The sequence below is a fragment of the Geotrypetes seraphini genome, chromosome 6 (genome assembly GCF_902459505.1).
Source record: "Geotrypetes seraphini chromosome 6, aGeoSer1.1, whole genome shotgun sequence".
In the NCBI taxonomy this organism is placed as follows: Eukaryota; Metazoa; Chordata; class Amphibia; order Gymnophiona; family Dermophiidae; genus Geotrypetes; species Geotrypetes seraphini.
In genome coordinates, this window is record NC_047089.1 from 185,568,415 (window position 1) to 185,595,312 (window position 26,898).

The 26,898-nt window shown below is 43.3% G+C and overlaps 1 protein-coding gene across 14 annotated transcripts in view; it reads right to left on the bottom strand.

The window, feature by feature from the left end:
- CAMK2B (calcium/calmodulin dependent protein kinase II beta) overlaps positions 1-26,898 on the bottom strand; it is a 385,126-nt gene that overhangs the window by 256,315 nt on the left and 101,913 nt on the right. Inside the window, exon 1 of one of the 14 annotated variants that reach the window (XM_033948507.1) lies at positions 13,195-13,213. The exons of the other annotated variants lie outside the window; for them this stretch is intronic. The gene's annotated coding sequence lies outside the window, so the exon portion shown is untranslated. Of the gene's footprint in view, positions 1-13,194; positions 13,214-26,898 lie in introns of those variants that run through there. 14 annotated transcript variants of the gene reach the window in all.

The window sequence follows — 26,898 nt, forward strand, 5'->3', positions numbered from 1 at the left end:
AAGCAGTTTTGGCTCTGACATTGTGAGCTGTAATCCCACGCTGCTCCTTGTGATCCTGGGCAAGTCACCTAATCCTTTATTGCCCTAGGTATATTATTTATTTATTTATTTATTTATTTATTTAGATTTTTATCCCGTCCTCCCAATAGCTCAGAACGGTTTACAAATGAACATACACAGTGGGGAGTAACTAGACATATAAGTAGTACAACAGGTTTAGGGATTGGATTTATAGTTTTTGGAGAGAATTAAATACAGGGAGAGTATGCAGAAAGAGAGAAGGGGGAAATACAGTAGTTTAGTTTAAGGAAAGTTATAAGCGTTTAGGTGCAATTTGTTAGTGGATAGAGAAGAGAGGGTCATACTGGAAGTTCGGGAAGGTGATAGGAGAGTGGAGGGTGGGGCCTAAGGGGGGGAGAAGACAGAGGAGATCTTTAGTTGAAGAGGAGGGTCTTTACCGATTTACGGAATGTTAATAATGAGTTCTGTTGTCTAAGTTGGGGGGGGGAGTTGGTTCCAGAGGTGTGGAATGAAGTGGCTGTAGGATCGTTTGTGGGCAGTTTCTGTGAGCAGGGATCTTCCGGGGGGGGGTGCATAGGCGTATCTCTGACTTTGAGCGGAGGGTGCGAGTGGGGTTGTAGATGGGAAGCTTGGATTTTATGTAGGAGGGGGTGGTGGAGTAGATTCTCTTGTGAGCAATTGCCAGGGCTTTGAAAGTGCAGCGTTGGCTAATCGGGAGCCAGTGTTCAGCATGGAGTGCCGGGGAGATGGAATCGCGGTAGTTGAGGTTGTGTAGGAGGCGGATGGCTGCATTTTGGACCCGTTGGAGGCGTTTGATATTATTTTTGGTTAGTCCATTAAATAGGGAGTTACAATAATCCAGTCTGGAGAGGACATATGCGTATAGGAGTTGGGCGAGGTCTGGTGTGGAGATGTAGGGTTTGATCCTTTTCAGTTGGCGAAGGTAGTAGAAGGAGGTGGAGACCACTTGGGATATGTGGTTAGATAGGGATAGGTGTCCGTCTAGGGTTACTCCCAGGCTGCGAACTTGATCTGCTGCCGTTAGTAGAGTGGAATCCCATGTTAGTGTAGGTCGTAGGTATTTGGTGTTTTTGTTTCTGATCCATAGGAGTTCGGTTTTGGAGGCGTTAAGTTGAAGCTTGTTGTTTGACATCCAAGTTTTCATGTCAGTGAGGCAGAGTTCGAGATTAGCAATTTGGGATGGCCGGTTTTCGCCTAAGGGGAGGAGCAGCTGGATGTCATCTGCATAAGAGTGGATTTTGATTTTATATTTTTGGGCTATATCGATGACGGGTTTGATGTAGAGGTTGAATAGGAGGGGGATAGAAGGGCGCCTTGAGGAACGCCATATTTGATAGGTTTAGGGTTGGATTTATGTGTCCCTAGTAGGACAGTTTGGGTCCTTTGGTGAAGGAATGAGGTGATCCATTGGAGGGCTGTGTCTTTGATACCGAGGTCGTGGAGCCTAGATGTGAATATTAGATAGAGTGTGAGCCCTCCAGGACAGATAGGGAAAAATGCATGAATACCTGAATGTAAACCACTTAGTTTATAAGTGGTATATAAATATTAAATAAAAAATAAATAAATATGACACAAGAATCAGCTCAGCCTAGGCATAAAAGAAGGAGATGCAATCTGCTAGCCAATTTGACAAAGTGCGCTATCGATGGCTGTTCCAAGCTGCTGGGATCAAAAGAAACAAAAAAGCTGGGTACGCTTTAGTCCATTCCAGAGAAAAGGCTAAAGCTCGCTTGCAGTCCAAGGTACACTTTCACCAGGATGGGCATGTAGTTTAGGAAAGAATATTTAACTGGTTAAGAAGGAACTCCAACACAACCTTAGAAAGAAACTTTGGATGAGTGCAGTGAACTAACCAGTTACAACGGAATCTTATGTAATTTGGGTATTCTGCTAGGGCTTGGAGCTTAACGACTCTGTGAGCTGAAGTGACTGCCACCAAAATTAAGGCCTTCCAGGTCAAATATTTCAGATGAAAGGAGTCAAGAGGCTCAAAAGGAGTTCTCATCAGGTAGGTGAGGGCAATATTGAGATCTCATGACAGTTTAGTTTAGTTTAGTTTAGATAGAATTCTAGTTATAGAAACTATTTTTGTATCCTGAGCTGATAGGTAAACTTAAGATACTTACATATAGGGAGTGAGGGTATTTTTCCTCTTATTTGACTTAGAGAGGTATAGGGAGAAGAACAGATGAAGGAAAGAGGCCTGAACATTGAAGAATGAAGAACAAAGATAAGTAAAACTCACCAAAGACAGAAGTCATTTTAATTTCTAAGAAAAACTTTTGCCTACCTCTCATAAAACAACTAGAGGCTGTACAGAAATGGGCTTACCCCCTACATGGTGATGATAAGTACTGATTGTACTGAGATGAACTCTTACAGTTTGGCTTTAAATCAGCCTCACAAAGGTATAGGAGATATTCAAGCAGTTTTTGTGTAGTATATGTAAGTGAATTTATGGCCTTGCTCTTACATCAGATGGCAAACCTCCTCCACTTGATTGTGTAACATCTCCTAGTGGAGTCTTTCCTGTAAACCAGCAAGATTCTGGAGAAACCCTTAGACAGATGCAATGATCAAAGTTCTATGCTCCAGGCTGTGAGGGCAAGGGTCTGGAGATTAGGATGCAGAAGAGACCCCTCGTTCTGTGTGATGAGAGCTGGAAAATAGTCCAATCTGTACAGTTGACAGATCCAGAAGAAGGGAACCATATCTGCCTCAGCCTACTCCAATTGCTGAACGAGTTGAAGATGGGACTTTGAGTTGTTGATTTCAAATCTTAGTAGCTCCAACACCTAGATAGTTCTCTGCATTGGTGCTTGAGTACCCTCCTTCAACATGCTCTTGACCAGCCAATCATCCAGGTAGAGAAATATATGCGCCTCCTTCCTGTTTAGTGATGCTGCGACTACTGCAAGACATTTGTAAAATACCCTAGGTGCAAACATTAGGCCAAATGGCAGGACACAGTTCTGGTAGTGATTCTTTCCTACTAGCAATCTGAGGTTCTTCTGGTTATTGGAAAATTAAGTCCAGACAGCATAGCCAATCTTTTTTTCCTAAATCATGGGGAGAAGGTACCCAAGGAAACCATACTGAACTTTTCTCTGAACAAACATTTGGTTTAGGGCTCTTAGGTCTAAGACAGCACAAAATTCCTTGGGGGTTTTGGTAATAAAAAAAAGTACCTGGAATAGAAGAATCCTTGCCTTGGTGGGACAGGCTCAACCACATGGGCTTGGAGAAGGACAGAAATTTCCTCTGGAACTACCTGCTCATGTCAAATACTTAGTAATGATGCCCTTGGAGAACAATTTGAAGGTCTTTATTGCCAACTGAGAGCATATCCTGCACGGACTATTTGGATAAACCATTGATCAGAGGTTACAAGGGGTCACCTTTCTTGAAAAAGATTCAGCCTGATAGATCATTTGGGATGAATACTTTGATAGCAGCTATGCTCTCCTGGAGCCCATTAAAAGCTCTGCCCAAATAAATGTCTTCAACACACAATCATATTTACAAAGATATATGAAAACGATTGTGAGATGGATGGATGCACATGATTTTAAGTTAAACATCAACAAAACAGAGGTAATGGTAGTAAAAGGTCAAAGAGATAACTTTGAGATAGAAAATGTGTTTGTGTTGGGGGAGAAAATGCCAGTGAAAAAGGAGATGACCATTTTGGGAGTGTGCTTGGACAGCTGTCTGACAATGGGAAAGCAAATTTGAAAACGATTCAGTTGAGTTATATGCAATTGCAGTTACTTTATAGACTAAAACCATTATTTCCAGCATCTGATTTTTGTAGCATGGCCCAAGCTCTAATATTAAGTAGAGTAGACTATTGTAACTCACCATATTTGGGAGTTGTTAAAGGGAAATTGAAGGCACTGCAGATGTTGATCAACTTGGCTGCAAGATTGATTACAGGGGTTCCACCCCGCTATCTCCTATATTAAAACAATTGCATTAGCTTCCTATTCAGCATTTTAAGTGCATTTTAAGATCATTGCAATCATTCATCAGATATTGTATAATTTTTCCCCAAGGATACTTCAAGAATTGTTTGAAATTTACCAACCTAGAAGAAACTTAAGATCTGAAAATACAATGAAATTGAGCTTAGAGGGTAGGATGTCTATAATGCATGCTAGGATTGGAGCATCAATGATGTCAGTGACTGGTGTTACAATCTGGATTGTGTGCTGGAAAGATCAATTTCAAGAAAATGTTGAAAACACAGCTTTTTGTTAATGCTTTCCTATGAAATATTGCTATACCTGTTTCAGTTTTATGATATAATGTTAATGAAGATTTGATCTTGAATTTTTTGCAGTTCTATTGCTAAACTTTGGATTGATAATGTGACTGTCTACTATTTGTATATAAGTATGCGACAAAAGGGCGATTAGGATATTATGTGTGTAACCAATATATTAACCTCATAGTTTTATGTGGTATATAAATTGTTAAATAAATAAATAAAGCTCATCCCTGGTTTTGACTGGGGTGCAGGTTGTGACTTTTTGTGGATGCTGCTGAGAAGACATTGGGTTGGGGTTGTTGCTGAGGACAGGTAGTAGGAGTAAATCTAACCCTTTTGAGAGTACTAGGAACTCCTTTGGTGTAGAAGACACAGAAGGCCACCTTGAGAGGGGCTGATTGGTATCAAAATGTTTCTTGATGAGGTCAGCAACCTCCTTCAGCTTGTCCCGAAAAAGATTATCTCCCCTGCAAGAAACATCTGTTAGTTCTCCTGAAAGTCTGTTCATTCCCACACCCAAAGTGGATGCAATATCAAAAGTATCATAAGCGCCCCTGGCCAAATATTTCCAGCATTTTTTTTTTTTTTTTTGCTTTTTTGTCAGCTGGCAAAGCTCAGCAGCCTGCTTCTGTGAGAAAGTATCCACAAAGTCTAGGATACTACATACCAAACACTGCAAGCAAATGCTCATGTAGAGCTGGTTGTCCTGGATGTAGGAGACTAGCATTGTGGCATGAGACCAGGAACTCCTAGCCCTTTTGAGAGTGGATTTGACCAGTAGGGAATGGTATAGCAACTAGGCTATTTCAAATCCAGGAACTTTCTGGATCAGATACATAGACTCCACCTTCTTTGGTACCATGGCAAAATCAAACTCTAGGACCTGGAACAATTCAGCCCTAGGTTCAATCTCAGATTCCAACTTAAAGGGAATGGCACCCTTAACATAATGAGTGCATGAGAGGGGCTCAGGTGAAGAGGGGTTCGAGGGTATGCTATAACCCCTCCTCTGAGAGGTAGTTCAGCTCTTCCTCAGACTCAGCAAAATAGTCCCGATGGGACTTCTGAGACTGCACCTATCTGGAAGGATGTCCAGGCCTTGGGGTCAGGCACCGAGGTGCATGCTTTGTTCTCAACTTTGAGGGAGCTTCCTTTCCAATGTTGAGTGGAGACATCCATGAGGTGATACTGATACCAGTACCTCTTGAGACAAGAGAGGTGGGGACTGCATCACAGACATTGCATGGGTCTCAGAATTCAAGTGGCTATGCTACTGCTGGAGCAAGTGCCTTTGATGCCTGAGCACTCTGGAGCTGTAGCAAGCTTGTTAACTCGTTCCTCAGCATGGCCCGGAATCGGTCATAGAGGACAGACATCAGTAAAGCTGGGGCCAGTGTCAGCACTGTATCAGAAGTGGGGGTCCAGGCTGCATGAGAGCTGAGGCAATGACACCATTGCTTCTTGGGCACCATTACTTCTTGGGTGCCAGCGACACCAATGTCCCAAAGCTCCTATCACCATATATTGAAAAGGATTGATGTAGATGCTACTTGGCTTTCACCCAATGCCGGACATTGGGGTCCCTCAGTGCTGAAGAGGATGACATTGAATTCAACATATCCTTGGTGTCAAGGCTGATGCAGACCAGTCCCAGAGGGAGGGAGGGAGACCTCTTTGATGCCAGTGTACTCCCAGTGTTGGACAGTGATCTGGCAGTGGAGTCAGTGCTTCCAATGTTGATGGACCAGATTTTGAGGTTCTAAAAGTTCCCTCTGATGGGCCTGACACACTTTCTGTGTTCTTTTCTGCATTTTAAAACAGAGAACATAGTTAGATAGGTCATGGTCAGGATCCAAGCACTCCACATACCAATTGTGCAGGTGAGTGTTGGATATTATTTGTTTGCACTGGGTGCATCTCTTAAATCTTCTGGGACATTGCAAAGAGAATCAAGGCTAAATCAAAGGGCTCAATGGTGAAGCCAACAAGAAGCTTACCTCAAATTAAGCATAGTGTGCCAGTCTAAGAGCTGTGAAAAATAAGGAAACTTAAATATTCTGAAAATCACTAAGAAAACTATAAGGAACTACTGGGAAGAAAGAACATAACTAAGGGAACAAAAAAATACCCATATGGGAAGGCACAATTTTACGAGACAAAAAAATCTTTGAGATGAAATCAGCCAGATGCAACCTCCCTGCTCTATGAAAAAGCCAAAACTTAGAGTCCCAAACTTACACGTTGGGCAGGATGGCATGCATAATGGAACCACTGCCAAATGCCTCTCACAGTTATAGTGCACTGGGCTACATAGGGATAATGTTATTCAAGTGTAAGGATACATATGTCCTGCTTGTCCTCAGAGAATGAACATTTCCTATTTGCTAGATTTATAAATCTTAACTCCTTAATTTAGGATCCTAGATCTTCTGAATATTGGCCTAATGTAGTTTTTACTTTCTAGCAGGTTCAAAAGTCTGCCAGCAAAAAAAAAAAAATGAGGGAAGAGAAGAATACTCTTTCATTATTATTATTATTTTATTTGGATTTAGCTTGCACCTTTTCATTGGTAGTTGAGGTAGAAAAATATTCCCTCATTTGCCTAACTATCTTGTTTCCACGAAAATAAGACCTATCCCGAAAATAAGCCCTAGCATGATTTTTAAAGGTGCTCCTAATATGAGCCCTACCCCCAAAATAAGCCCTAGTTAAGATAGACCCATGAAGCCCCCGCAAAATGTCCCCGACACTCCCTGACTCCTTCCTTGACACTAGTGTTGCCTGATTTGCTGAAAAAATCAGACTTGTCAATTCAGCAACCCTCACCCCTGCTGCTTTAGAAGGCCTCGGAGCGAAGGTATGTCAGTCTCACGATGGGAGGGTCAGTGGGGTTCTGCTGCACAGGGGGATGGGAGGGAGAGAGATAGAAAGATGCTGCACAAAGAGATGGGTGAGAGGGGAAGAAAGATGCTGCATAGGGGTGGGGGAGAAAGAAAAGAGGAAGAATTGGGGTGGAGGAGAAGAAGGGAGAGATGACTGTTGTACATGAAAAAAATAAGACATCCCCAAAAGTAAGCCATAGTGTGTTTTTTTGGATCCAAAATTAATATAAGACACTGTCTTATTTTCAGGGAAACACGGTAGGACAGAAACAAAAGACTCAAGAAAACTAAATGCCCCACATTTTCAACCCACAAGCAAAAGAAATACAGGGCAGGGTCTTCCCTTCCTCCCAATGTGAAGCAGGAAGCACTGTGCTAACCAGAAGCCCTAACTTTCAGGAAAGAGAAAGGCTTTATATAGCAGGCATGCAGTAAGATTCTCTACTCTGTAATCAGCATCAGCCCTGCAGGAATTCTTAGAGAATGAAGGGAGGAGAGGAGAGCTTCAGGAAGAGTTGGCGCACTTGATCTGCAGAGAGTAGCTGGGTAGTTTCTGTTTTCTTTGTCGTTGCTACTGAAGACCTGCAGGTAAAAGCAGCCTGACTAGAAATCTAAACAATTTTCATGAAAGACAGGCAGAGAAATTGCTAAGGAATGGGGCTGTGTACAATCCTAATGCATGTCACACCCTGCCATTCAGGTCCTGGGCACAATAATTAGAGGTTTTATGAACTGCCATCCATGTAACATCTAGGCAAATCATGCGGAGTGTACTGTATAGCATGCTGAGGAGGCCTAGAACAATGTTCTTCAACCACCGGTCCATGGACCAGTGCCGGTCCACCGAAATTTCCTGCCGGTCCACAGGGCCAGCACATGCATCAGGTCCAAAACAGTGTTCTTCAACCGCCGGTCCACGGTGCGATCGATGCGGCATTATCTTTGAGCCAGCTCCCTCTTCCTAACTGATTCAGTGCACAAAGCCACGGGCAGTGGCTCCTACGGGCATCCTGCGCCTTCTCTCTGGCGTTGCAATGTCAGAGGGAAGGCTTCCAGATAAGGCATGGGACGTGCAAGGTGCAATTAGTACTATTATGGGGGCAGGGTCTGGGGTGGAGATTGGGTAGAGATGGGCGGGGTCTGGCCCACGACTTAGCCCTGTGTTCTTCAACCGCCGGTCCATAGAATAATTATTTTATTTATGCCGGTCCATAGTTGTAAAAAGGTTGAAAAACACTGATCTAGAAGAACCTGTTTATGTTGATTTGTTTTATATTATATATGTTGCCCTTTGAGCCGCTTAGATTTAGGCAGTATATAAATTTTTAAATAAATATGTGGTGTGAATAAACCTCAGTCCTGCTCTGCAGCACCCTCTGCTACTCCAGTACCGAGACCCACACATTCATCTCTGCCAATGCATCTCACTCCTGCTCAGCAGCATCCTTTATTATTTCATTAAACCAGAAGTCACTGCAGGTGATTGTGCCCTGATTTTTGTTTAACGTGGGCTAAGAGAACAACAGGACTTGTGAACTGCAGCTACTTTTACCACAAGTACTCTCCTAATGCCAAAAGCTCAGGAGACATGACTTTTTTTTATAGCAGAAAACTCCAAGCACTTTAATTATTCATTCTGTTTTCAGCCCTTCAATCTTGCTTAATAAATTGTGAAATTTTAATACAAACCTCTGTCTGCCTTCTCATCTCTCTGTGGTGCTCATATAACAACATTACAGTTTCTATAGATCATGTATCAAGACTTCATCTAGTGTTTATGTTCAATTCTTTCCACACAGGACTCTCTAGTGGCCCCAGATTGCTTGTGCTGTCAATATCATGTTGATATGTCACAGTAAGGCTGCCTTTTCAATACAACTTTTCACTTATCAGAAATGAAGGGATAGTTTCCATAATTATCAACTAGTGAAGCAAAGAATCACAGAACAGAATGGCGGATAAGGGACGTCTAGTCTGGCAAAATTCCTTTGTGTTAAAATAAACATAGATGACAACGGATCTTTAGCTATGCCTCCACTGTTTTGCAATTAGGGATCCTCTATGGCCTTCCTGAATTCTATCAGTTCTACTGGGAGGCCACTCCACGCACCAAACAATGAACAGGCACATATGCATATACACCATTGTGTAAACGTGGCCACATAGGTAGGGTTACCATTTTTTGGGCAGCAAAAATCCAGACACAAAGCCCCACCCTGTTCTGCCTCCAGCCCCGCCCTGTTCCACTCCAGCCCCGCCCAGTTCCACTATCGGCTCTGTCCCATTCCACCCCAGCTTCTCCCAGTTCAGTCTCCAGCCCCACCCCCACAAACCTCCTCTCTTCTTCCCCCAACAAGCTTTGGCCGAGTCTAGTGCAGTGGTTCCAAACCCTGTCCTGGAGGACCACCAGCCAGTCGGGTTTTCAGGATAGCCCTAATGAATATGCATGGAGTAGATTTGCATGCCTGTCACCTCCATTATATGCAAATCTCTCTCAGCATATTCATTAGGGTTATCCCGAAAACCAGACTGGCTGGTGGTCCTCCAGGACAGGGTTGGGAACCACTGGTCTAGAGGACCTGAAGCATGTGCAGATTTGTGTGATATCATCCACACATGCTCATATGCTCTTCAGATGCAGCCGAAGCTTGATGGGTTTTGGAAAATCCAGCCGGGATCCCACACAGTCCTCTAAAAAGAGGACATGTCCAGGTTTTCCCAGACATCTGGTAACCCTACACACTGTAACCCTGCAGCACTGTCAGCTGCCTCCTGGGAGATCATGTTAGAAGTCCCAAACCTGACTTTGAATCCTTGATCCCAGCTGGTGCTAAGGATGCAACAGCATTTACATTCAGAGGGGATTAAAGTGATAGAAACGGATTTGTGGGCATGGAGAGGTGAATTGGGGCATCCCAAATAGTGCACTACAGCAATATCAGACAAATGGATTCAGGGTGTACAAGAACTAGCTTCCAGAGACTGCTACAGTCGGTTGCTCCCCAATCAAAGTGTTTTAAGGGCTGGGGTGGGGAGGATTAAAACAGGGAAGCCCTCTGGTGGTTGTGAATGAAGATTCATGGCATAACAGCCATGTTAATTCCAGTTGAGCCAGAAGCACCAAAGCAAAAGGAAACTGCTGAAGTAAATTTTAAAAGAAAAAAAAAATGCACCTACACACAGAAGATAGATAGATAGAAAGAATTTACCTGCTTGTCTCCAATATGTTTGGCCCATGCATAAAAGTACATAATGTTGGCTTTCATAGAAACTTTGTTTTTAAGTATTCAACTGATGTTTCTGTTCATTTTCTTTGAGGGGAAAAATGTTTCACTTTTTCCTGTGGGAGGAAGAAAAGTGTGGAGAATCCTAGGGCTGTTCACATTGTAAGAAGCATACTATGTACTATTTGAATATATTTTACTGCTTTATTGCCTACATCCAGATTGTTCTTGCTGTACACCACCTTGGGTAAATTTCTTCAAAAAGGTGGTAAATAAAACCTAATAAATAAATAACATAAAATAAAATAAAATAGCTACATACAAATATTATAAATCTTTATACAGTCCTACAGAGAAGAGGAGCATGGAGCAACATGTACTCATATAGCTGTACAGCCGAGCATTAACAGAGTTATGTGTGTGCGTGCATTGCCTATATATCCAGAGGATGTGGTAAGAGCGGATAGCGTACCTGGTTTTAAGAAAGATTTGGACAAGTTCCTGGAGGAAAAGTCCATAGTCTGTTGAGAAAGACATGGGGGAAGCCATTGCTTGCCCTGGATTGGTAGCAAGGAATGTTGCTACTATCTGGGGTTCTGGAATCTTGCTTACTCTGAGATAATGGAATGTTGATACTCCTTGGGTTTTGGCCAGGTACTAGTGACCTGGATTGGCCACCATGAGAACGGGCTACTGGGCTTGATGGACCATTGTTCTGCCCTAGTAAGGCTATTCTTATGAGAGTATATATTAATCTTGTCTTCTTCTCTCTAAATTCCTTGTTCTGCTCATGGATGGAGGGCTGTGTATAACTAGGACTGATGCCGTGGGTGTCAGTACTGCACCTTCTGTTCCTTCGGCCCACTCAAGAGGATATTTCTCCAAGTAATTTAAATTTCTGTTGATCCATAAACAATTACCATGGCACAACAGTAAGCGATCTGGTACTATTTGATTCTCATTATTCAGGGATGCAAGCCTTGTACCAGCCCAGTGCTAATATACCTTGATATCTCCGTGATAAAAAAGCAGGGGGTGCTGTATAGCAGGCCTGAGATCAGTATATCCAGTTTATATCAGTGATCCCTTTCAGTCAGCTGTGCACAGATTGAGATGCTTTAGCAGAACTGTGTACGGTTATAAGTCTCGGCACTGAAATAGCAAGAGATAGAGATGGATAGGTTTTTGTATCATTTTGTTTTTCATAGTAGTGTGTATTATTTAATTTAGAATACAATTCTATAAGGAAAGCACTAACATTTAGATGTGAAAAACTCATCAGCAAAACCAGCATATACCATATGCTCATATGCATATGTGTAAATGGTAATATTCTGGCAATGTGCTATCTATAAAATGGAATCTAAATTCGATTGCACTTAGTGTGAAGGTGGGAATACACGTGGATGAAATCTGTGCAAAGTGGGGCACACAGTTATGCACATAGACTTGTTGATTTCCTTTCTTTTAATTGGGCTGTACTATCCTTAAAAAGAAGGTGTTATCCCTTCATGCCAGCAGAAGAAACTAGAGAAACTGATCTTTCCCAGTAACATCACTGGTTTAACCTGCTGGTTCTCATATAACAGTTCCAGTATGACTCTGCCAAAGCAGTGGAAGGTCCTAGAAAGCAAATCCATTCTCCACCAACTATTGCAGCTTTAAAGAATCATTTTCTATTTATTTACAGTAGAATCTCAGCCAACCAGCAAAAAAAATTGATGGCAAATAATAATTTTTAAAAAGTCTCTCATGCTTCTCAGACAACATCTACAGTAGTGATCCTAACCCAACATCCTCCCCCTCCCCCTCCCGCACTCCCTCCAGCCCCAGAGACTTCAGTGGTAGCCACAAATCTCCTGAAGCATCATGGCAGCCACAGAAATCTCCCTCCCTTTCTGAAGCAGCAGGCTTCTGACAATTCCCCCCCACCAAAGCAGCAGAGCCGGTCTGACAATCCCCTCCCTCTGTTCCCTGAAGCAGCAGAGCTGGTCTGACAACTCCTTCCATCCCTCCGCTCCCTGAAGCAGCACAGCTGGTCTAACAACTCCCCTCCCTCCATAAAACAGCAGAACTGGTTTGACAACCTCCCTTCGTCCCTTATTCACCCAAAGCAGTAGCGACAGCCGGTGAGCAGAGGAAGTGCCAGTAAACAGGCTGCTTCTGGCCAGCTCCGGCAGGGCCTTTCCTCTGCCACATCACTTCTGATGCAGCAGAGAAAGGCCCTGCCAGGGCTGGCCAGAAGCAACCTGTTTACCCATGCTTTCTGTACTCACTGGTTGCCAATACTGAATAGTGAATGAGGGGGGATTGTCAGACCAGCTCTGCTGCCTAGGGGAACGGGGGGGTGGGGGGGGGTATCAGACTGGCTCTGCTGCTTCAGGGAATGGAGGGGTTGTCAGACAACTCTGTTGCTTCAGGGAATGGAACGGTTGTCAGACAGCTTTGCTACTTCAAGGAACAGAGGGAGGGAGGGAGGGTTGTCAGGACTGGCTCTGCTACTTCTAGTATGGGAGGGAGAGTGTGGGGGAGAAGGGAGGAAGAGAAAGTAGGGGGAGAAGGAGAGAAATAAAGTGACCAATAAAGAAGGGAAGAACAGATACTGGACCTACAAGTGTGTGTGTGTGTGGGGGGGGGGGGGGACGATACTGAGGTGGGAAGGGAAACAAAACTATTTTTACAGTAACTCTCAAGCAACCACAAACTACAATTATATGGTATCCACCAATCCCCATGGATGCCGGATAACTGAGAGTCTACTGTACTTACTTACTTAGAAACAGCACTAGAGAGAAGACAGATAACCCCAAGAGTCCTGGTAGCCACAGTCTTCTGTTAGGAGGGTCTAAGGACTGTATGCCCTGTCCAAAGCAAAGAAAATTAACTGTGACCAAATTTCACCTTCCATAGCATCTGGACTGTAAAATCCTTAAAAAGCAGGATACATCCAAACAAACTCACAAGATAAGGGAAGACAAGGCTTCCTGAATGATGTCCCGCCAAAGCCCAAATAGGCACTGGCTAGCACATCTAGTCTGTAATACTTTACAAAAAAATATAGCACCAATCAAGTTGCTGCCCAACAGATATCCTCATGAGGGACCACTCAGGCTTCCACCCATATTCGCATCAGCAAGGACCACAAGCAGTGTCTTTGTTTTTCTGTGCTGGGATACCATGTCCAGTTTCAGGCTGTCCTTTTGGCCTAGTAATTGACCTTAAAGTTCAGCATTTTGGTGCCTAACATTTGTTGCTCTTTATAGAATTGCACCTTAAAATAGCAAATATATAATCACTGTATATTATGTACCGTATTTTCACGCATATAACGCGCACACGTGTACAACGTGCACACGGGTATAGCGTTCAGGAACAAGGAATTTATATAAGAAAATTTTGGTATAGCGCGCCCACGCGTATACCGCGCATGCTGCTTGCCGCCCCGACTCTCTTCTCGCCGCCCTGCCCTTGAAGTCCTGTCCCCCCCTTGAAGGCCCGCCCCACCCTGAAAGCCTAATGCCCCACCCCGAAGGACCGCTGGCCCCCCACCCTGAAGGACCACTCGCACCCCCCCGATGTCCGATTCATCCCCCAGCCCCCCTGCACCGTTTGCGGTAGAGAAGCAGCCTACCGTGGGTTCGCGACACCAGTGAGCCCAGCTGCTTCCTCTGCCGGCGGTCCTGCCCCTTCTCTGAGCCCTGCGCTGCTTCCTCTGCCGCGGTCCCGCCCTTTCTCTGATGTCAGAGAAGGGGCGGGACCGTGGCAGAGGAGGCAGCGCAGGGCTCAGAGAAGGGGCGGGACCGCCGGCAGAGGAAGCAGCAGGGCTCACTGGCATCGTGAATCCATGGTAGGCTGCTTCTCCACCGCAAACAGTGCGGGGGGGGGGGGGGCTGGGGGATGAATCGGACATCGGGGGGTGCGAGCGGTCCTTCAGGGTGGGGGGGGGTCAGCGGTCCTTCGGGGTGGGGCATCAGGCTTTCAGGGCTGGGGGATGAATCGGGGGGAGGGGGGAACCAGCAATGTAAAAAAAAAATTGTAAAACGCGCTCACGCATATAACGCACATGGTTATGCTCGATTTGTAAAATCGTGTATAACACGCGCGTTATATGCGTGAAAATACAGTATATTATCTGTTCTGAGCTCATTGGGAAGAACAGGATAGAAAATGAATTAAATAAACAAATACAGAAAATATAAACTAAGCACTCACATTTATGCATGCACTATGCACATAAATGTTTACAATAATGGCATATATATACACGTGGAGGGGCATAATCGAAAAGGACGTCTAAGTCCGTTTTCGTCTAAGTTGCAAGTCGTTCAAAGTAAAAAACAGCCTAGGACACATTTTCGAAAAATACGTCCAAATTTTTTTTGTTTTGAAAATCGTCTAACTATACGTCTTGCCGATCTGATCGTTCAAGTCGCTAAAGCGTCCATCTTTATACCACATTTTCGGCCAACATTTTGTCCAAGTCAAAAACGCCTAGAACAAGCCCTGTTGGATATGGGAGGGGTCTGAAAAGTGATGGACTGAACACCCAGACATGCCGCCTAAATAGTGGGGTACCTTACAGGGCACTGCTGTGAACTTCACAAAAAGGGTGCCATGTCTTCTCCTCATTACAGCTCCCTTATAGGTCATGGTGAGCCCCCCAAACCACCTCCAGAAACCCCTAGACCCACTTATCTACCACCCTAATAGCCCTTATGACTGCAGATGCCTCAATAGAACTCTCTCGTACCAAGCTGGCAGATGGACAAACTGCCTGACCACCCTCATCTCATCTGCCCCATCTTACTCATCCTTCAGGAAATCTCTCAAATCTTTCCTCTACGACAAATTTCTCGAACACCCCCCCCATCACCAAATAACCAAATTCTACCCCTCAATCAAATACTTCCATCCTGTAATTGACACGGGTTGCTTTTCTTGTCATTCACCACCCTGCATCCTCGCCATATATGTAAATATCATTGCATAGTAAACCGCTTCACCGCATTATTCTGTCCCTTGCATTGCATTTTGCTCTATAAGTCTCTCGCACTGCTTTTTTTTTCCACTATATAAATATCTCTGCTATATATGTACAGTCTCCTGCATGGTAAATCTGCATTGTTCTTCGCTGTATAAACACCTTTACTGAATATGTACAGTCCTCATTGTATCTTCGCTGTAAATGTATAGTCTCTTACACTGTAAACCGCTCTGAACTGTTTGTGGTACTGCGGTATACAAAATAAAGTTATTATTATTATATGCCAGTACAAAAGGGTTTTGGGGGTGTATAGGGGAGTGTACATGTTTAAGTATCAATGCAGTGATTACAGGAGCTTATGGGCATGGGTCCTCCTCTCTATAGGTCCCCCCCAAGACAATCATGGGCTGTATAACTTTTGGTTATACATGCTGTATGACTAAGTCTAAGCCGGCCCACGTCTCGCCAAACTCCCTCCCTCGACACTCCTCTCGAAATGCCCCATTTAGCTTTGGTCGTTCAGCAGCACTCTGTAGGCTAGGTCATTTAGAAATACGTCCAAAACCCGGTTTTATTATTGGATATATTTGGGAAATTTTCGTCCAAGTGCCCGACTTAGGCCGGTTTTTGGACGTTTTTCTCTTTTGATTATGAGCCTCATACTGTATGTGCATAAATGCCAATATTCTACCTAAGCACTACTCTGTAAATACCCACACTTACCATACACAGCGTGTTTTTGCATGGGGGTGTACATAGATGTGGAGCATAGAGGGATATAGGTATGGTTTCCACTAACTTGTGTAACTCTTTGGACTTGGGTGATTGCTCTCAACATTCTTCTTAGAGCGCTTTATCTAACAGGGAGGGAGGTTTGTGCCAGAAGACGTATGAAGAGAGACTGGAAGCCCTGAATGTGTATACCCTAAAGCAGGGTTGTCAAAGTCCCTCCTCGAGGATCACAATCCAGTTGGGTTTTCAGGATTTCCCCAATGAATATGCATGAGATCTATTAGCATACAATAAAAGCAGTGCACGCAAATAGATCTCATGCATATTCATTTGGGAAATCCTGAAAACCCGACTGGATTGTGGCCCTTGAGGAGGGACTTTGACACCTCTGCCCTAGAGGAAAGAAGGGACAGGGGAGATATGATTCAGATGTTCAAATACTTCAAAGGTATTAACATAGAACATAATATTTTCCAGAGAAAGAAAAATGGTAAAACCAGAGGCCATAATATGAGGTTGAGGGGTGGTAGATCGAGAGTAATGCTAGGAATTTCTTCATTACAAAGAGGGTGGTTGATGCGTGGAATGCGCTCCCGAGGGAGGTGGTGGAGAAGAAAACGGTGACAGAGTTCAAACAAGCATGGGATGAACACAGAGGATCTCTAATCAGAAAATAATGGGTATATATTGAAGGAACTAAGGCCAGTACTGGGCAGGCTTGCATAGCCTATGTCCCGTATATGGACATTCAGTTGAGGACAGGCTTGGGAGGGTTTTGATGGTTAAGATGGGCTGGAGTGAGCTTTGATAGTTAGAATCTAAGCACATTACTGGGCAGGGCTCTGGGTTTTTGGCCCAGAAATATCTAAGAGAAAGGACCATTTAAACAAAATTAATTTATGGAGCATGTATGGTTGGGCAGACTGGATGGACCACTTGGGTCTTTATCTGCCATCATTTACTATGTTACTATGTATTCTCTACAGTTGGCATAGTGCGAGTGCCTAAATGTTAAGTGCATTTATACTTCCTTGGTTCCTTTATAGAACAGTCTTGTATCACGCAGCCTTAAGGTACCTAAATGGAGTTGCTCAGTTATAAAATAGCCCCTTAAAAGAGCAACTATATAACAAGCTGCCTATTCTATAAAGGACAGAATGGTCAGGATTCTCTAACCAGCGGTGTTGTTGGCGGCCACCTTAAAAGTGGCTGCTGATCGCGTGTCAATCACCTGACTGTGCCGGTTAAAGAATTGCACCTCCAGCAAAGGTAGGCACCGGACATATAGGCTAGGGTTTTCCAGGCCTCCATTTCCGGTGCCTACCTTTGATGTGAATCACGCCTCCGTAGGGTTTCAAAAAGGGGTTGGATAAGTTCCTGAAGGAAAAGGGGATTGAAGGGTATAGTTAGAGGGGTACTATACAGGACAAAATGTCTTAAGTAAAGGATCACTTACAGGTCCCTGACCTGGGGGGCCGCCGCGGGAGCGGACTGCTGGGCGCGATGGATCTATGGTCTGACTCGGCAGAGGCGATGCTTATGTTCTTATGTTTAGCCAAGCTCACAGTGGCATTAGGCACCTTAAGGTGTAATTCTGATGCTGATTTTTTAGGCACCTTGAAGCTCAGTTTAGAATATTGTTTAAATGGCGATTTTCACTGAGCTTGGGGACCTACTGGCGTTGTTCAGAGAATCCGGGCCAATGTGCCTACTGGTTTTTATATAATATTAGCACAATAGGTCAAATATATGCCTAGCATTTGGGCGCAAGCACTAATGCTAGCCTTACAGCAGATAGAAATGCTCACACCTAAGCTACAGTCTCAACTCAGGCTCTAATATATATATCTCTACGGTACAACAATTGTCATATTCCTCCATGAGTCCAGTAATTTCAAACTGAATCACCCCTCCGTAGATCCAACCTCTTCGTGACCAGATGTTGATGAGTGGCTTAATTTTAAAGAGCAGCGCTGGATACATAATTTAAATACTGTATCTCCTCATGGGTTAAATGTGGAGTTAGAGTGGGCGTCCTTACTGTGATGGGGGGGGGGAGTTTCTAGTCAATAGGTTAATAGTGAGTTAGGAGGGCGGAGCCTCTTCACACTGAGAGCAGCTTAGTGACGTGCTTCTCAGCTGATCAGGTTCCTGCCGTTAAAAGCTTTCATTTTCGATGCGCTCGCCATCTTGAATGTAAAGTGGTCGGGAGAGAGGCGAGAAAAAACTTACTAGGTAAGTGCGTGTTAGATGTTTCAGTTCTAATTAGGAAATGGAGTGGAGGAGAGCATTCTGTTAAATAACAGTTTTATAATACTTCATTTTAATGTTTGCAGGGTAAAAATCTTGATAAAGCTACCCAGCGAAACATGTCATGTTGGTGAAATACCCTAGCGGCAAGACCACATAGACATAAAGCTAAGTAACAATCTTCACTTCACTTGTAGTGATGTAAATGAGCACTTATTTAAAATATCGTTGCAAATATAGTTATGCAATAGAAAGAAATGATCCAGTGACGAAGCAGCACGTAAAGCCAGGGGCAGTGAAAGTTTTGAGCCCCAGGTGGTGCTTCTGAGGATCTGGTCACTAAGAAGTTGGATCTGGTCACTAAGAAGTTACAGCATTCTAAAATGTATAGGCATAACTGTGCACCCTGCCCACACTTTGCCAGATTCCACTCATGTGCATGCCCATCTTCAAACTAAGTAAAGGTGGAGGATAGGCTGGGGAGGGCTTCAATGGCTGGGAGATTTCGGCAGTTGGAACCCAAGCACAGTACAGGGTAAAGCTTTGGATTCTTGCCCAGAAATAGCTAAGAAGAAAAAATTTAAAAATTTAAATTGAATCAGGTTGGGCAGACTGGATGGACCATTCGGGTCTTTATCTGCCGTCATCTACTAAACTATGCACCATCACATTTAGGTATCAGTTACTTCATAGCAAAGCAAGTAGGCAGAATATTGAAATTTCCATGCATATGTATTCTAGTCATCTATGCATATATTTGGCATGTAAATGTTAGCGCATTCTTTATACTGTAGAATTACTCCCTTATTGTGCACAAAATAGCATGTGCTATTATGAAACAAAATGAAAAGAAAATCTTGTACCTGCAAACCACTAGCACACAGTGCTGCAGGGTAGAGCTCTGATTGGGGGAGGTGGTCTCAAGGCATATTAGGATTAAGGTGCTATGGTAGACCAGTGTTTTACAGCTATATAGCAAAGAGTGATGCAGAGAAGGAGGAAGATGCACTGGAAGGCTTATATGTGGGGTCTCAGGGTAAATCAATAGGGGATGCTGTGGGTCTGGACCGAGTCAATCAGGTGGCGATGTGCTGGTGGTGGATGTCAGTACTAGAACATAGATTCTGCTGCTCAGATATTGCTTTACAAATTGAGCAAATCTAGGAAGAGTGGATGTCATTGCTCCAGTGCTGCCTGGCTTCCAGTTCTGTATTGTATCAGCTATTCCCTTATGCTGTCTCACTTCCACCCACTCTTCCATGCTGCCTGTACAGCTGTTTTCTCCCCCCTATCCCTGTTTCACTGAGGAGATGGGGGAGAAGGAGGGGAGAGGCTCACACACCTCTCTGACTGACAGCAAAGGGAATGAATTGCTATATTTACAGAGAGAAAATCATACCCATCATGTTTCCCACCCACGACCAGGTGCCCCCCCCCCCTTTCCAGGCTTTTCTTGCCCTCAACATCTCTGCACCAAAATATGTTCAGTTGGTTTGTAGAAGAGAAATCCTAAAGCGTTCTCCCTTCCCTCTCTCTCAGCCCACACAACTGTCTTGGTCATTGTCTATACTTTTCTCCATAAAAATTTCCCTTTTCTCCTTGCCATTCTCATTCTTCTCCCGCTCATGCTCCTCTTCATTTTTCACATATCTCCTACTCGTCTCTTTTCCTCTCACTCTTCCTTTCCTTTCTAATTCTCCATCTTTCTCCTTTGTTCTCCCAGCTGTCACCTCTTTTTCTTTCTCATCTTTTTTCCATCTGCATCTCTTCTCATCCCTCACACTTCCTTCCCTTCTTCGGTGTCTTGTCTTTCTTACAGGTTTCCATTTACCAGCTCAGCTCAGAAGAAACTTAAAATATAGCATTTCCCAAACCTGTTAAGGTGATCCCATAGCTAAATATTCCTCATGCATATTCATGGTACATATCCTGAAAATCTAACTAGCTATGTAGTCACCAGGAAAAATTTCCAAGGCCCTGCTTTAACATGACCTATGTGAAATGAGATGGTGAGCCTCAGTCTATGTGTAAGAGTCACAGGAGCATGTTCACAATACAACCCCTGTCAGGTTCCAACCAAAAATTTATGTGAATTCTGCTGCTCACTTTGTCACAAACTTATGACAAGGATATGAAAACGAGATACCTTTTCCACTCCTATGTTTTTTCATCATCATTTTTCTTCTCTCTTTCTCTGTGTGTGAAATGGTGTGGTGGGCATTAGTCCACTTTTCAAGGCAATTTATAGAAATAAAACAAAAAAGCATAAACTCCTCCTTTTAGAAAGCTGCGGTAGCAGCTGCCGTGCGGCAAATGCTCCGATGCGCATTAAATCCCTATGGGCGAGCCCAAAGGAAATAAAGTAATACCTTTTTTATTGGACTAAATACATTTTATGATTTGCTTTTAAAGGTAACCCCTTCTTCTTCAAATCAGAAATAAGCAAATGTGGACAAATATCAGTATATATAAGGGAAACATGAAAACATTCCAGTAATAATTTCACAGGAAGAGGGACGGGTGGGTGGGTAACTAGGAGAGAGAGTTCACCAATTTGTTTAAATTTCTTTGTAATGTGAAACGAAGCCAAGGTCTTTGTTAAGTCCTGTCTGGTAGGTATCAAAATATTTGATCGTTGTTGTTTTCCGGGACTCGCTGCATCTGGGTAGGTAGAACCAATGTTTCAACCATCATGCTGTGGCTTTCTTCAGGGCCTGCAGTTTATCTTTATATAAAGTGGGTCCACTGACTTAATTGAGAACAGGGAGAACTGTTGGTCATGAATTTGAATTTTGGCAGGAAAGTTCGTTGGTCACAAATTTAAAATGTGGCGGGAAAGTCTGTTGGTCTCAGATTTGAATTTTGGCAGGAAGGAAAACTGCTGCGAGTTGAAGTCATGGTGTTAGAAATAAAAGGGCTTTGACGAGGGTTGGTAAAAGGAGGATCGTTTAGAAAATTAAATGGTATAAGTAGATAAGTGTAAATGAATGGGTGTGATGTCCCAGTGCCTGCATCAAAGTGCCTGTGCTAATTTAAAAACAAATATGACCTGAGCTAGTGTACTACTAAAAGCCATACTGAATCTAACTGACGCAAAATGGCTAAGAAAATTTAAAGTGGGTGGAGTGATTACATTCCGTGCTAGTGCGCTGCTAAAAAAAACAAATAAGTGAACCAAATCTACTGGAGCCAATCAGTAGAGCTAAAGGATTGCAAGGAAAAACAAACTATATCTCAAAAACATTTAACAGGACATAATTGTACTTACTGACTGACTAAATTATTTTGGTGCTTTCACTGTAATATTTATCCATTATACATATGCTATGCATATGTTTTGCACCCTCATACTTTATCACCTCTCTACGGTGATTTCACCATTGTATACATCAAGCATACATTTATAATTTTACTTTTAGGACCCCTGAAGAAGGCGTGTTCGCTGAAACACAGACCGTGTAGGGCAGGGGTGTCCAATGTCGGTCCTCGAGGGCCGCAGTCCAGTCGGGTTTTCTGGATTTCCCCAATGAATATGCATGAGATCTATTTGCATGCACTGCTTTCAATGCATATTCATTGAGGAAATCCTGAAAACCCGACTGGATTGCGGCCCTCGAGGACCGACATTGGACACCCCTGGTGTAGGGTCTGGTAGGACTACATATGTGGACTAATATATTTGTGTTTACTCGTGTTTATCTTTTGGAAGAAGTGATTAATAAATCATCTTTTAGAACATCATTTTCAACAGTTTTCTGTTTTTTTCGTTTGGATTGTTTTTCACTGTGGAATATTGGTCTTCCATTTTTGTTGCTTTTGGAACATGTAGACAAACATGATTTAATGAGACGGAGTCACCATGGGTTCAGCCGAGGGAGATCTTGCCTCACCAATTTGTTTGACTGCTTTGAAGGTGTGAATAAACATGTGGATAAAGGTGAGCCGGTTGCTATAGCGCAGGGGTAGGCAATTCCGGTCCTCGAGATTCTGAACCAGGTCAGATTTTCAGGATATCCACAATGAATATGTATGAGATGGATTTGCATGCACTGCCTCCTTGAGATGCAAATCTATCTCATACATATTTATTGTGGATATCCTGAAAACCTGACCTGGCTCCGGCTCTCGAGGACCGGAATTGCCTACCCCTGATATAGCGTATCTAGATTTTCGGAAAGCTTTTGATAAAGTTCCTCATGAGAGGCTCCTGAGAAAATTAAAGTGTTATAGGATAGTTGGCAAAGTTCAGTTGTCGATTAGAAATTGGTTATCGGATAGAAAACAGAGGGTAGGGTTAAATGGTCATTTTTCTTAATGGAGGAGAGTAAACAGTGGAGTGCCACAGGGGTCTGTACTGGGACCAGTACTACTTAACTTATTTATAAATGATCTGGAAATTGGAATGACGAGTGAGGTGATTAAATTGTAGATGACATTGAACTGCGAATTGTGAAAAATTACAAGCAGACCTTAGGAAATTGGAAGACTGGGCATCCAAGTGGCAGATGAAATTTAATGTGGACAAATGCAAAGTGATGCATATTGAGAAGAATAACCTGAATTACAGTTAATGGTGATAGGGTCCACCTTGGGGGTTAGCACCCAAGAAAGGGATCTGGGTGTCATTGTAGACAATATGATGAAACCTTCCACCCAATGTGTGGCTGACTAAGGATATTATAATGCCTTTGTATTGTTCTATGGTGAGCCCTCACCTGGAGTATTGCGTTCAATTCTGGTCTCCTTATCTCAAGGAAGAGATAGCGGTGCTAGAAAAGGTTCAAAGAAGTGCGACCAAGATGACAAAGGGGATGGAACTCCTCTTGTATGAGTAAAGACTGGAAACGTTAGGGCTCTTCAGCTAGGAAAAGAGAAGGCTGAGGGGAGATATGATTGAAGCCTACAAAATCCTGAGCGGAATAGAATGGTTACAAGTGAATCAATTTTTCACTCTGTCAAAAATTACAAAGACTAGGGAACACTCGATGAAGTTACAGGGAAATACTTTTAAAACCAATAGGAGGAAATATTTTTTCACTCAAAGAATAGTTAAGCTCTGGAATGCATTGCCAGAGGTTGTGGTACAGCGGATAGCATAGCAAGTTTTAAGAAAGGTTTGGACAAGTTCCTGGAGGAAAAGTCCATAGTCTGTTATTAAGACATTGGGGAAGCCTCTATTTGCCCTGGATCGGTAGCATGGAATGTTGCTACTCTTTGGGTTTTAGCCAGGTACTAGTGACCTGAATTGGCCACTGTGAGAATGGGCTACAGGGCTTGATGGACCATTTTCTGACCCAGTAAGGCTATTCTTATGTTCTTACCGTTAGATAGATTGTACCACCAGATAGATCCCTCAAACTGTCACTTGCACTGCTGAATGGTAAGCTTAAGTATTGTTTATTGTAACCCTATGAGTGTTCTGCAACCTAGAAACATAGAAACATGATGGCAGATAAAGTCAAATAGCCCATCCAGTCTGCCCATCCGCAGTAACCATTATCTCTTTCTCTCTCTAAGAGATCCCAAGTGCCTATCCCAGGCTTTCTTGAATTCAGACAGTCTCTGTATCCACTATCTCTTCCGGGAGACTGTTCCACTCATTTCCTTAGATTACTCCTGAGCCTATCACCTCTTAACTTCATCCTATGCCTTCTCATTCCAGAGCTTCCCTTCAAATTAAAGAGACTCGACTCAAGCGAATTTACATCACGTAGCTATTTAAACATCTCTATCAAATCTCCCCTCTCCCGCCTTTCCTCCAAAGTATACAAATTGAGATCTTTAACCTTATGACGAAGACCACACACCATTTTAATAGCCTTCCTCTGGACCAACTCCATCCTTTTTATATCTTTTGGAAGGTGCGGCCTCCAGAATTATATACAATATTCTAAATGAGGTTTTATCAAAGTCTTATACAGTGGCATCAATACCTCCTTTTTCCTACTGGCCATACCTCTCCTGAAACATTGGTTCTACCTACCCAGACACAGCGAGACCCAGAAAAATGTAACAATCATGACACCAGCCGTGAAAGCCTAAGAGAATATCAAATAGTTCATCATTTTAATTTAATGGTAAATTGTCTTAAAATTTCCTTTTAGTATTCTCACCATAAAATCATTGGTGCAGTGGTCAGATTTTCCAAAGTGTTGTCCAACAGAGGTGACATCCTGGTTGGTATTGCAATTTTTAATATATCTGTGTACAATGATCCCAGTCTGTAGCATCTGGCCTGTTTTACCAATGTAGCAGCCTTCTTTGCACTTTTTGCATTGGATGATATACACCACATTAGAAGATGAGCATATAAAGGATCCCCTTATGTAGAATGTTTTTCCCATATGAGTGACCATGGGATCCTTTGAGATATGCTCGCACAGTTTGCAGCTTGCCACACTGCACGGATGTGTGTCATTCTCTTCTCTGTGTGTTTTTGTAGGGAGTTTACTTTTTGACCAGTTTCTGTTTCAAATTAGGTAGCTGAGGAAGACCAGCAGAGGAGGAGATGGACTATTTTTTTTAGTAATTCATCTTCTTGTAGTGGTTGTAAATCTCTTATAACTTTTATTTTTTCCCAGCTCTGGTTTTCTCTGGATGTTTTAAGGTATGAGGCAATATTCTTGGAGACTATTTTAGGGAACTTGCGGCAGGCATTTTTGATTGCCGCTCTCACAGGGCATGAGTGTAGGAAGATTGCTCCTGCCCTGCTTTACTGCTAGACCACCAGGGCTTTAAAGGTAAGGTCTGCAGGAGTCAGGGAGGCAGGAGGGGTGGTTTAGAGTCAACTGGGACATGACGCAGGAAGGATCGCATCTGTCCCAGTTCACCGTTGGATCACGGGGCTTCAGGCAGACTCATGGGAGGCCTGTAACAAGTCCAGGCGAGGGCGAAGGGGGGGGGGAGGCATAGACCAGAAGACCCAAATATCTCAATTTATATTAGAGTATATATGGTAATCTGAAACAGAAACTGGTAAAAAGCAAACTCCCTACACAAAGCCACAAAGAAGAGAATGGCACACATTCCTACAGTGTGGCAAGCTGCAAACTGTGCGAGCATATCTCAAAGGATACCATGGTCTCTCATATGGGAAAAACATTCAACATAAGGTAATCCTTCACATGCTTATCTTCTAATGTGGTGTATATCATTCAATGCAAAAAGTGGTGAAACAGGCCAGATGCTAAAGACTGGGATCAATTTACACAGTTATCATATTTTAAAAAAATGCAATACCAACCAGGATGTGACCTCTGTTGGACAAAACTTTGGAAAAACTGACCACTGTACCAATGATTTTATGGTGAGAATGCTAAAAGGAGATTTTAAAATATTTTGATACCTACCAGACAGGACTTATTTCACACTACAAAGAAATTTAAACTGCTTTGCCACCTCTCTGTCTCCTACTTATTCACTCGTCCCTCTTCCTGGAATGCTTTCATGTTTCCCTTATATATACTGATATTTGTCAACATTTGCTTATTTATGATCTGAAGAAGGGGTTACCTTCAAAAGCTAATCATAAAATGCATTATGTTAGTCCAATAAAAAAGTATTACTTTATTTTATGTTTTTTTTTTTAAATTTCTACATACTATGTTACTAGAGTTATCAGATTTCTTCTTTAAAAAAAAAAGAGGACACATGGCCTCGCTCTGTTCCGCCCCAGCCCCGAACCATACGAACTACATTTCTCCTTCCCCGAGCTCGGGGCTGTCTAGATGTCCTCTGAGCATGTGCGTGCGTCTGATGTCATCATGTCAACGTCTACTCATGCGTAGAGGATATCCAGACATGGCCCCAAGATCGGGGCCTTACAAAACCTGGACAAACTGCCAGGTTTTGAAAATCCCTCTGGGCACCCGGACAGTCCTCTAAAAAGAGGACATGTCTAAGTTTTCCAAGACATCCAGTGACTATTACCTTTCTCTTTCTGAAAATCTCAGGTCCCTCCTAGCTGTTTATATATTTGTTATTACTGAGTTCTGTAGGTCAAGGGGGGAGGGCATAGGCATTGCTACTGGGTGGCCAGTGCCTCTCCAAAATACTGCCTTAACACTCCAAAATCAGCACACCTACCCAACCAGTCCTTACCTCTCTATCCCCATACCCTCCAGTGTGTCCCTGATTCCCCCCCCCCCCTTTAATAACTTGCAGTATTCTTCACTAGCACTGCAGACAGCAATTACAACAGGCACTCTCCTGGAGTCCTTCCCTCTGACACAACTTCCTGTTGCCATGTAGGAAGAACACACAGAGGAAAAACTTTGGGGCTGCCGGTCGGAGCCTGATGGAATTGCTATCTGCAGAGCTGGTGAATGTCACAAGTTAATAGGGCCTGTGGGTGGTGAGGGGGGGGGACATTGAGAAGTAGGCCAGAGCTGGACCTGCAGGAAGGTAAGGAGATAAGGAGAGTGGCTGGACTCACAGGAGAAAAGGGGGAAGGGAGAAGATGAACACAGCGAAAAGAAGATAGAGGAGAGAAATGTACATGGATGCAAGGGA